At 31.9% G+C, this 9,384-nt stretch overlaps 1 long non-coding RNA gene across 1 annotated transcript; it reads left to right on the forward strand.

Annotated features, from left to right (window-relative positions):
• The first annotated feature begins 3,188 nt into the window (after window positions 1-3,188).
• LOC145789650 (uncharacterized) lies at window positions 3,189-5,556 on the forward strand. Its single transcript, XR_014327794.1, has 2 exons — window positions 3,189-3,408; window positions 5,296-5,556. It is a non-coding gene; the product is annotated as an uncharacterized LOC145789650 (long non-coding RNA).
• Window positions 5,557-9,384: the final 3,828 nt, after the last annotated feature.

Consider the following 9,384-nt stretch of genomic DNA (forward strand, 5'->3'; position numbering starts at 1 on the left):
GAGATGTCTAATGTTGAAAAAGGGTTTTGTTTCTTTGGCTCATAGGTATGTGTTTTGGGTCTAAAAGGGGATTAGTGTAGTTGTTGTTAATATTTGGACCTTTGGGTCAATATTGAGAAGATGGGAAAAAAATGCCACAAGTGGGTATATTTGGGTCATTAGTGTAATTAATGGCATTTGTTATGAAATCGAGTTGGGGCATTTATTATCTGTTTAGAAATAACTGCTTTGGGCTATCGGTGGAGGATAGTCTTGATTGTTGTAGACACTGCATGATGATTAGGTAAATTGAAACTAATCAAGTTGTGTATTTGAATACATGGGTGCCAAATCCCGCGGATGCAATTTTCGTAAAATGGCCATCTGAATATCTATACATGGGTGCGGAATCTCGCGGACGCAATTTTCGTAAAATGGCAATCCGAATATATCTATACATGGGTGCCGAGTCCCGCGATGAAATATCCGTAAAATGGCCATAAGAGAATCAAAATACATGGGTGCCGAATCCCGGGGACGCAATTTCCGTAAAATGGCAGTTTGTAGTATTGTTGGTAAAAATGTAGTCTTATTTCAGTTCTTTGGCCAAGTTCTGAGCCATGTTTATAAGTTGAGTTTTGTCAAGCTAAACATTTATCTGGTGCTAATGTTTTAGTTATTGCTCATGTTATGTTTAACATATTTCTACTGGGCATTGGCTCACCCTGTATGGAACATCATTTTCAGGTATAGGTAGCATGCCACCTCCAAGGACGTAGCTTGAGAGGCTTAGCGGCTGGAGCATCTCTTGTGATTACATTTTTGTATTATATGTATATCAAGCCAAGTGCTTCTTTTGTGTAGAGTTAGTACTCTCCTTTTGTAACCAAGTATTGACTTAGAAAGTTGCAAGCCTATAGGACATTTACTTTTATTGTCAACATGTAATACAATTTGTAATGAATACTCTGATGAAATGTGATTAGGCTTCATTCTATTACGTTTAAGCATGTCCAGAATGTATGATTTATGTGTTTATTTTGAAGGCGTTACACTTGTAATAGAATATTAAAATAAAATTAAGTGTAAGAAAGATTTAATATGTGAAATTTATTACAAATCAGTAGTTATATATATGAAAAATATTATATTAAATTAATTTGTGTTATATAGATAAAAAAAATATTATGTAAATTAATATTATATATAATGCAAATGTTTCATAATTGTAGCAAACTAAAACCACCCCAAACCGTATGATTTCTTTATTTGTCAATCCTTCATTCACAATTTGATTTATAATTTTAATTTTAAACTACCTGAAACAAACATAGAATAATATAATTGTTTGAAATCAAGCTTCTTTTCATTATTAATAATATATAATATATATAATGTATATATTATATTTGTGTGTCATTAGTAGTCATCAGATGCCTTAGATAGTGCAATTTGCTTTAGTTAGTGCCATTTCCTTTCGGCTACTTTTAGTTTTATATGTTGTGCCTTTAATTATGATTGTTGCCTTTCATTATGTTGTCTAGTAGTTTTTTATTATATTGTCTTGCAAATGTTGTATAATCACTCCTATAAAATGGAGTCTCCCCGTAAGGATTAATACAATTGAAAACAAAGAGCCTGTTTGCTCTGTCAATTGTTCTCTCCATATTTATTTTTTCAATAATTGGAACAATTCTATAAATATTAACATTTTTACTCATTTTTTTATTTATTAAAAATACAATATATTTTTAGTTTTATCTTGACAATTAGGAAAAAATCCTGCTTATTGACTAATTGGCTTATTTAAATCACATCCGTTCTTTAATTTTTTACACATTTTTTTATATAAAATATTAAAAAAAATTGAAATGTTTTTCTTACTTTCCAAAATAGGCCTTAATAAAAAATTTATCAAGAATTTTATTACTTAATCAATTTAGAGAAATTCTAATATACATCTCTTGAAAAAAGGTATATCATATGTACCTAATTATGATCAATTTTCTTCTTTAATTATGACATTTTAATTATAACTTATAAAAATTTTTATTATACAATATGCTCTATTTAATTATGATAATTTTTTTATAATAAAAACTAAAAAAATATAAAATTATCACTTTTTCTTTTTTAATTATGGAGTATTTCCCATCAATTTTTAAGACACCACGTGATTCTCGTTACTTTGAATATTGCAGCCCTTTCTTTTACAGTTGTCATACACGCGGTGGTGGTCCGAACATCTTTTTATAGTAATTAAACTGACCTCTCCTCCCCAAATTTCTGACAATTATAAAAAACTCTCTTATTATTTTAATAACTACAAAAATTTCTATTTTTTTTATATTAGGAAGATTCTCTCTTCCTATTAATTTAAGCCAAACAATATTAACTTGGTTATGCAAATAACTATAATATCTTTTACACTTAATACTCTTTAATTATAATTTATCTATATATTAAATTATTATTTTATTTCTCACAATTTTTTTTTTTTTTTTGGTATTTCCTTGACTTTATATTTTTTTCCACTATAAGTTTTGAATTTTTATAAGTTTAAAATAAAAAAAAATCAACCATTAATGAAATTAAGAAAGAATATCCATGTTTCTTATTTGAATTAAATTTGAGATTTAATGTAACACTTGTGTCTTTTAAAGCTTTTGGTAAATGTATTTGGACCCTTTATTCTATTTTGGGAACCTTTGGTGTTGTTGTACTTTAGTTTTGAAGGAGCACAAATTGATTTAAATTTGTTGGGTCTGGTTGTTCGCACCTATTCTTGTCAAAAGTTCCTTGGAGACTTAGAAATTCCATTCTAGGTCGACACCAGCCTTCCTAGGGTCGACCTTTACCTGTTGATGAAGTTCTGGAGGTGTTGCTAGAAAATAGGGTAGACGCCAGACTGGGAGAGGGTCGACCCTCTTCTGTCTGTGTGTTGGTTGCTGAAACATAGGGTAGACACCAGTCTGGGGTAGGGTCGACACTAGCAATGCAATCAAACTTAGTGTTCCCAGATTTTCCTCTTTGGTGTCGACACTACTGTTGCAGGGGTCGACCCCTGCAGATTTTTTTTTTTTCAGATTTTAGTCGGACTTTTGGCCCTACTTTTTAGGGGTTTTGACTTGATATTTTGGGTTGACTTTGGGTCTTATTTCTAATTTTACCTAGTGCTATAAATAGGCTTTCACTTGACCCTATTCTTTATTTTCTTCTTCTCTTTTCTCCCTCTAAACCGCATCACTCTCTCTCCCTCTTCAAAATCACTTTTGCTCAAAGATCTCTAGATCTACTCACCAAGAGTGATCTTTTCACCATGGTCCTTTGAGATGGATTGTAGATCTCATCAAGGGCTTCCTTTTGGTCCGAGTGGTTCATGGTTTCGGCGTCGGTGATTTTTGGGTGATGTTCTCTCCTAACCTTGAGGTAGGGATTTCTTTGGTCTTTTTCAATACTACTTTTATAGATAGACATGTGGTAGTTTTATTGCATAAAAACCATATTCACGATGGGTTTTTCTTGAAAAACATGAAAGAGGATCAGGGGTTTGATACTCATGATTGGTATTGTTAAGTTGTTTGTTGTTGAGTTATTTTGAAAATGATTTACTATGTTTATGAAGAAAGTGAGGAAAGCCCTAGTTTGTTATTATTGATATAATGGATTTAAAAAGGTGAGGGAGTTGAATAATCTTTATATCTTGCTAATATGGGTTGGTTAATTGTGTTCATATCAAAAGAAAACAAAAGAGAAGTAACCACGGTGTTGGTATTGTTTCAGACTAATCACGTGATGTTGAGTTGAGTTATGGTTTTGGTACTATGGAATTGATTTTGTAAAATGAAGGTGATGGATTTGGTTTTCGTTTTGTAAAATGATGAGAATGAATTTTTAGAAAATGGTTGAGGTTGTGTGGTTCGGAAAATAACGGAAAGTGGTCTTCTGAAGGAAAATGAAATCATCACCCTTTGTAAATCGATAATGAACTTGTGGTTGGATTTTGGAATTTCTTCACATATTATTTTTACAATTAGACTATACGTCTAGTGAGAATTGGGTTTGTTTTTCTTTCGTGTGAAATGTAGATATGGATGGATATGAATTTAAATGGTGGGGTTGGATATTTGAAATCTCTCACCTATGAAAGTATGAATAGTTTATCTATTTGGAAATCATATATATATATATATATGTTTAGAAATATATGTTTTGGGCTATCGGTGGAGGATAGTCATGATTGTTGTAGAAACTGCATGATGATTAGGTGAATTGAAACTAATCATTTGGAATGTCATTGAATATGATAGTGGGAAGAACACATTGAATATGTGCCTTTATTGATCATAGTACAAGATAAAGAGTTTAATACATTGTATATGTATATTGTTTAGGAGGAGATAGGGGATGTACTCTATATGTGCATATTTGCCTTAATACATTGTATATGTACCTTTGTTTGGGAGGAGATAGGGGATGTACTCCATACGTGTGATTATATGTTTTTTTACATTGTATATGTATATTGTTTGGGAGGAGATAGGGGATGTACTCCATATGTGCATATTTGCCTTAATACATTGTATATGTACCTTTGTTTGAGAGGAGATAGGGGATGTGCTCCATACGTGTGATTATATGCTTATTACATTGTATATGTTTATTGTTTGGGAGGAGATAGGGGATGTACTCCATACGTGTGATTATATGCTTTAATACATTGTATATGTGTCCATGGTTTGAGAGGAGATAGGGGATGGACTCTCAAACCTGTTTGGGAGGAGATAGGGGATGGGCTCTACTGATACAGCAAATCTGTGTATCACTTGAAATATGAAAGTGTTGAAGTATGGAAGTGTTTTAATATGAGTTATATTCTCATGTAAATTGTGAAGTATGCAAGTGTTTTAATATGTGTTATAGTCTCATTGAATTGTTTGACCAGGTTTTGAGCCATAGTTATGAATCAAAACTGTATAAGTGAAGGAAACTGAAATGAAAAATGGATGTGCTTGATGTTGAATTGAAAGGTGTTGTAAGTTGGTTTATATGTCAACCATATAACAAATGCTATTATTTTAGTTATTTCTCATAACGAGTAACATGAAGAAAGAAAAGTAAATTGCTAATGTTGTTGAATGAAAATAATGTTTTTGAGAAAAGTTCCTATATAAGTATATTTCTGTATAAACCGTCACATTATGTATATGATATGATTTGATGCATTCATGATCATAGCTATCTGTATGTTGCTATTGTTTAGGATCATGTTGAGATCCCCTACTGGACTTTATGTTCATCCCACTCCTTTTACAGGTAAACGTCGAGAGGGGTTTCAAGATTGAGGATCTCCTTTATGTGTTGGGCACGGGGCCTTTTATTTGTAGGTGGAATGCCATTGATGTAAAAGGGTTAAACCCTTTCTTTTAGTGTTAAAGATGTAAGCCTGCGGGCGATTTATTTAGTTATGTACATGTTGCATTTTCGGATGAGAGAATCTTTATTTATTCTTACAAATGTTGTAAAGAGTTTCTGCATGTTATCTCTGTAATTGAATAAACTTAATGAATTTGGTAATGGACTCCGAGTAATAAAATGTGGGGCGTGTCATTTAATTTAATAAAAATAATTTAAATGAAAGAAACAAAGATGAAGGCATAGATTTTAGATGTAATAAATAACAAATTATTTAAGCATTTTATTATTTTCAAATAATTTATTTCTTCAAGTAAATTTCTATTTTAATTAGATGTAAGAATGACAAATTTAAATAGTTTATTATTCTCAAATAATTTTTTATCTTTCATTTCCCATCATCTAATTTTAATTTTAATTTATTGTAACGTGATTAAATATTTTTTTTACTTTTATATTTATTTTTAAAAGTTTTATGAGGTAACATTTGGTAATTTTTGTAAGTCAATTTTTTTTATTATAAACATGAAATGTTATTATGTTTATTTTTCTTCAAAAAAAAATTAATACACAAATATGTTTACAAAACGAAAGAAAAATTCATGCTTCGTAAGTTGCTATGATATTGGGTGACACTAGGTAACATGGATGAAAGAGAAAAATTGAGGAAAAAATAGAGAGAATAGAACAAATAATGATAAAAATAATAAATTATATGGTGTTGCTATTTTCTACAGTGACACTATAAAAAATGAATGAGAAAAAAAATAGAAAAAAATGAAAGAAATAAAATAAATAAAATGAAAAGAGAGGGATAATTTCTCCAAATATGTATTTTTCGTACGACAAAGAATCAAATACCTATATGTATTTTAAATTTTTTATTAAAACTCTAATTTCTCAATATAATTATTTTTAAAATTGGTGGCCTTTTTAAAAAATAAAACATCTTTTATACTTTGTTTCGTAATTTTCAAATAAATGATTGTATTTAATCTAGTATAAGGTTTAATGGTTATCAGTTTATTAACTCTATTTTTTATTTTTTTTTATTTTTTTGGGATAAGATTATGTTTGGTTATTCTACTATATATATATATATATATGTTTGTCTTAACAATTTAGAATTTTTTTAAATATTGTATAGAATTTAATAATTTTATTTAACATTACTAAAATAATGTGGGTCTTTATTAATTTTTTGTAAAACCTCAAAAGAGGTGAATGAAATTTACTATTTGAATAAATAAGGATAATTTTGAAATTTTTTACTTGTAGTATATGACGTCAGCATGATATCATCATATTCTGTTAAATAAATTAATAGAAGATTAACGATAAAGAAATTTTAATAATAGTTTTAAAAGTAGGAATAGTTTTTGTAATTATTAAAATTATAAGATATCCTTATAATTATCAGAAAGAGGTGAGTGTACGAGCATCCACATCAGGCTCTCTACAATGGCGTTTAAACTATTGTAGAGAGCAAAAGCCATAAATACGTGCTCCATCAGACTCTCTATAGCAACCATTCATTTTGACTTTGCTATAGTGTCTCACCTGATTAAGCGAGACACTGTTCATAGGTTAATTTATTTTTTATTTTATTTTCTTTCCCGCGCTTCTTTCTCCCGCCAACAATAACACCATCTCTCATACCACCATTATTGTCAACACTAACCAGAGCCATCTCACAAATTTCATTCTCACCATCTTGCAAGTTCATCAGGCTCTCTCTCTCTCTCTCTCTCTCTCTCTCTCTCTCTCTCAATCATGTATTAGTTGATGTCGGTGCGAAGTAGAACTGAACTAAAGCGAAACTAGGCCAAAATGCTACGGCCGATCGTCCCCCCGACGTCCGAAATAAAATCTAGCCAAGTCACAAAACCTATGGCCGGGTGATTCTGCTACTGTAACGCCCTCAAAATAATACTTAGAAACCCACATTATAGACATGCATAGACATAAGTAAACAAAACTTAATTCCATTCACCAGAGTATTCCTTACAAATGTATTACATGTTGACAACAAAAGTAAATGTCCAACGGCTTACAATTTTCCAAGCCAACACTTGGTTACACAAAAGAGAGTACTAACTCATATCATATAAAGCCCGTGGCTTGAATGTACATGTAATATAACAAAAGATAACAAAATAACAAAGAGTCTTCAACTCCTAGAATCTCCCAAGCTATGTCCTTGGAGGTGGCATATCACCTGGACCTGAAAATGATGTCCCATAAAGGGTGAGCCACAGCCCAGTAGAGATATACTAAACCAATTATAAGCAATGACTAAAACAATAGCATTTGATGGATGGTTAACACTTAATAATCAGTTTATATCACTATACAGTCTCATAACAATCATGTCCATGTTATATTCCACTTTCCCTTACTTACCCAATCATTTCATAAACATGGCTCAGAACCTGGCCAATCATTCAGTGAGACTATGTCTCAGGTTATAATATTTCCATACTTTACAATTCAAATGAGATCGCGACTCATATTAATACACATCCAATACTTCAAATAATACACATATTCGCTGTATTATCACTTCCATTCAATACACATATTTGCTGTATTAACACTTCAATCTGATACACGTATTTGATGTATCTATGGAGTCCATCCCCTATCTCCTCCCAAACAGGTTTGAGAGTCCATCCCCTATCTTCCCTCAAACCATGGAGTACATCCCCTATCTCCTCCCACACAATACACATATTCCAAGTACATAAACAATTATCATATACAAGGATTAATCAATACACATATTTGATGTATTATTTCAACCGTCATATTCATTGACATATTCAATATGATTAGTTTCGATTTTCCCTAATCAACATGCAATGTCTACAACAATCAAGCCTATCCTCCACCGATAGCCCAAAGCAGTCATTTCTAAACAGATAATAAATGCATCAACAAATATAATATCAACAATTTCATTGGTGAGTGATTAAATTATCCAACTCCACCAATCAACTTTATAATTCTCCAATTTCATAATATCCAACTCAATTTCATATTCCCACAAATTAATTATTCAAATTAATTAATCACATAACTAGGGCATTTTTCCTTAATTTACAAAATTAACCCTAAGGTTCATTTTCATCAATAACACAACAATAATTCCATTTCTCAATGTCTTACACACATATGAGTTTTATTATTTGAAAACCTCTCTTTTATAAATTACACAACAATCCCAACTTTTCCCAAAATTACCCAACATCACCAACTAATCAAAATGACTAAAATTAAAGACAAAACTCATAAGATGGAGTAGGGTATCCCTACCTCGAAAATAGAAGCTCAAAGGAGTAGATGAGGAAAAACCAAAGTGCTCCAAATCCATTATTTTTTAAATTAAAAGGAAGCCCTCAACACCCTCTACCTTTCTTACAAAGAACTTAGGGTAGCAACACACTAAAAATAGATAAATCCCTAGAGAGAAGTTAAGTGTAGAGAGAGAGGGAGCTGAATCTAGGGTTTTGAAATCAAAAGGGATGAAAAAGTGAAGTGTAATCTCGCTGCTGTCTACTGATATAACACAGGCTCGCTCGAGCGAAGGATTGGTCGCTCGAGCGACCAGACACAAAGAACCCTCGCTTGAGCGAAGAAAGTCTCGCTCGAGCCAACAATTCGAAGCTTCAGGTCTGTAACCCAGAAGCACGCTTGAGCGACAGAATGCTCGCTCGAGCGAAGAAACTCAAAACATACACCTCGCTCGCTCGAGCGAAGGAAAGCTCGCTCGAGCCAAGAAATGCAACTCTCAGGTCCAAACCCAAACGTAGACGCACGCTCGAGCGAAGACGCCCTGGCTCGAGCCACCAGACACAACACTCAACTCTCGCTCGAGTGAAGAAACCCTGGCTCGAGCGAAGGATCTAAATCAAAGAGCTCGCTCGAGCGACAAAGAGCTCGCTCGAGTGACAAAAAGATCGCTCGAGCGAAGGACCAAAATTTTGGGCA

This window comes from Camellia sinensis, chromosome 1 (genome assembly GCF_055761805.1).
Source record: "Camellia sinensis isolate YWXY chromosome 1, ASM5576180v1, whole genome shotgun sequence".
NCBI lineage: Eukaryota > Viridiplantae > Streptophyta > Magnoliopsida > Ericales > Theaceae > Camellia > Camellia sinensis.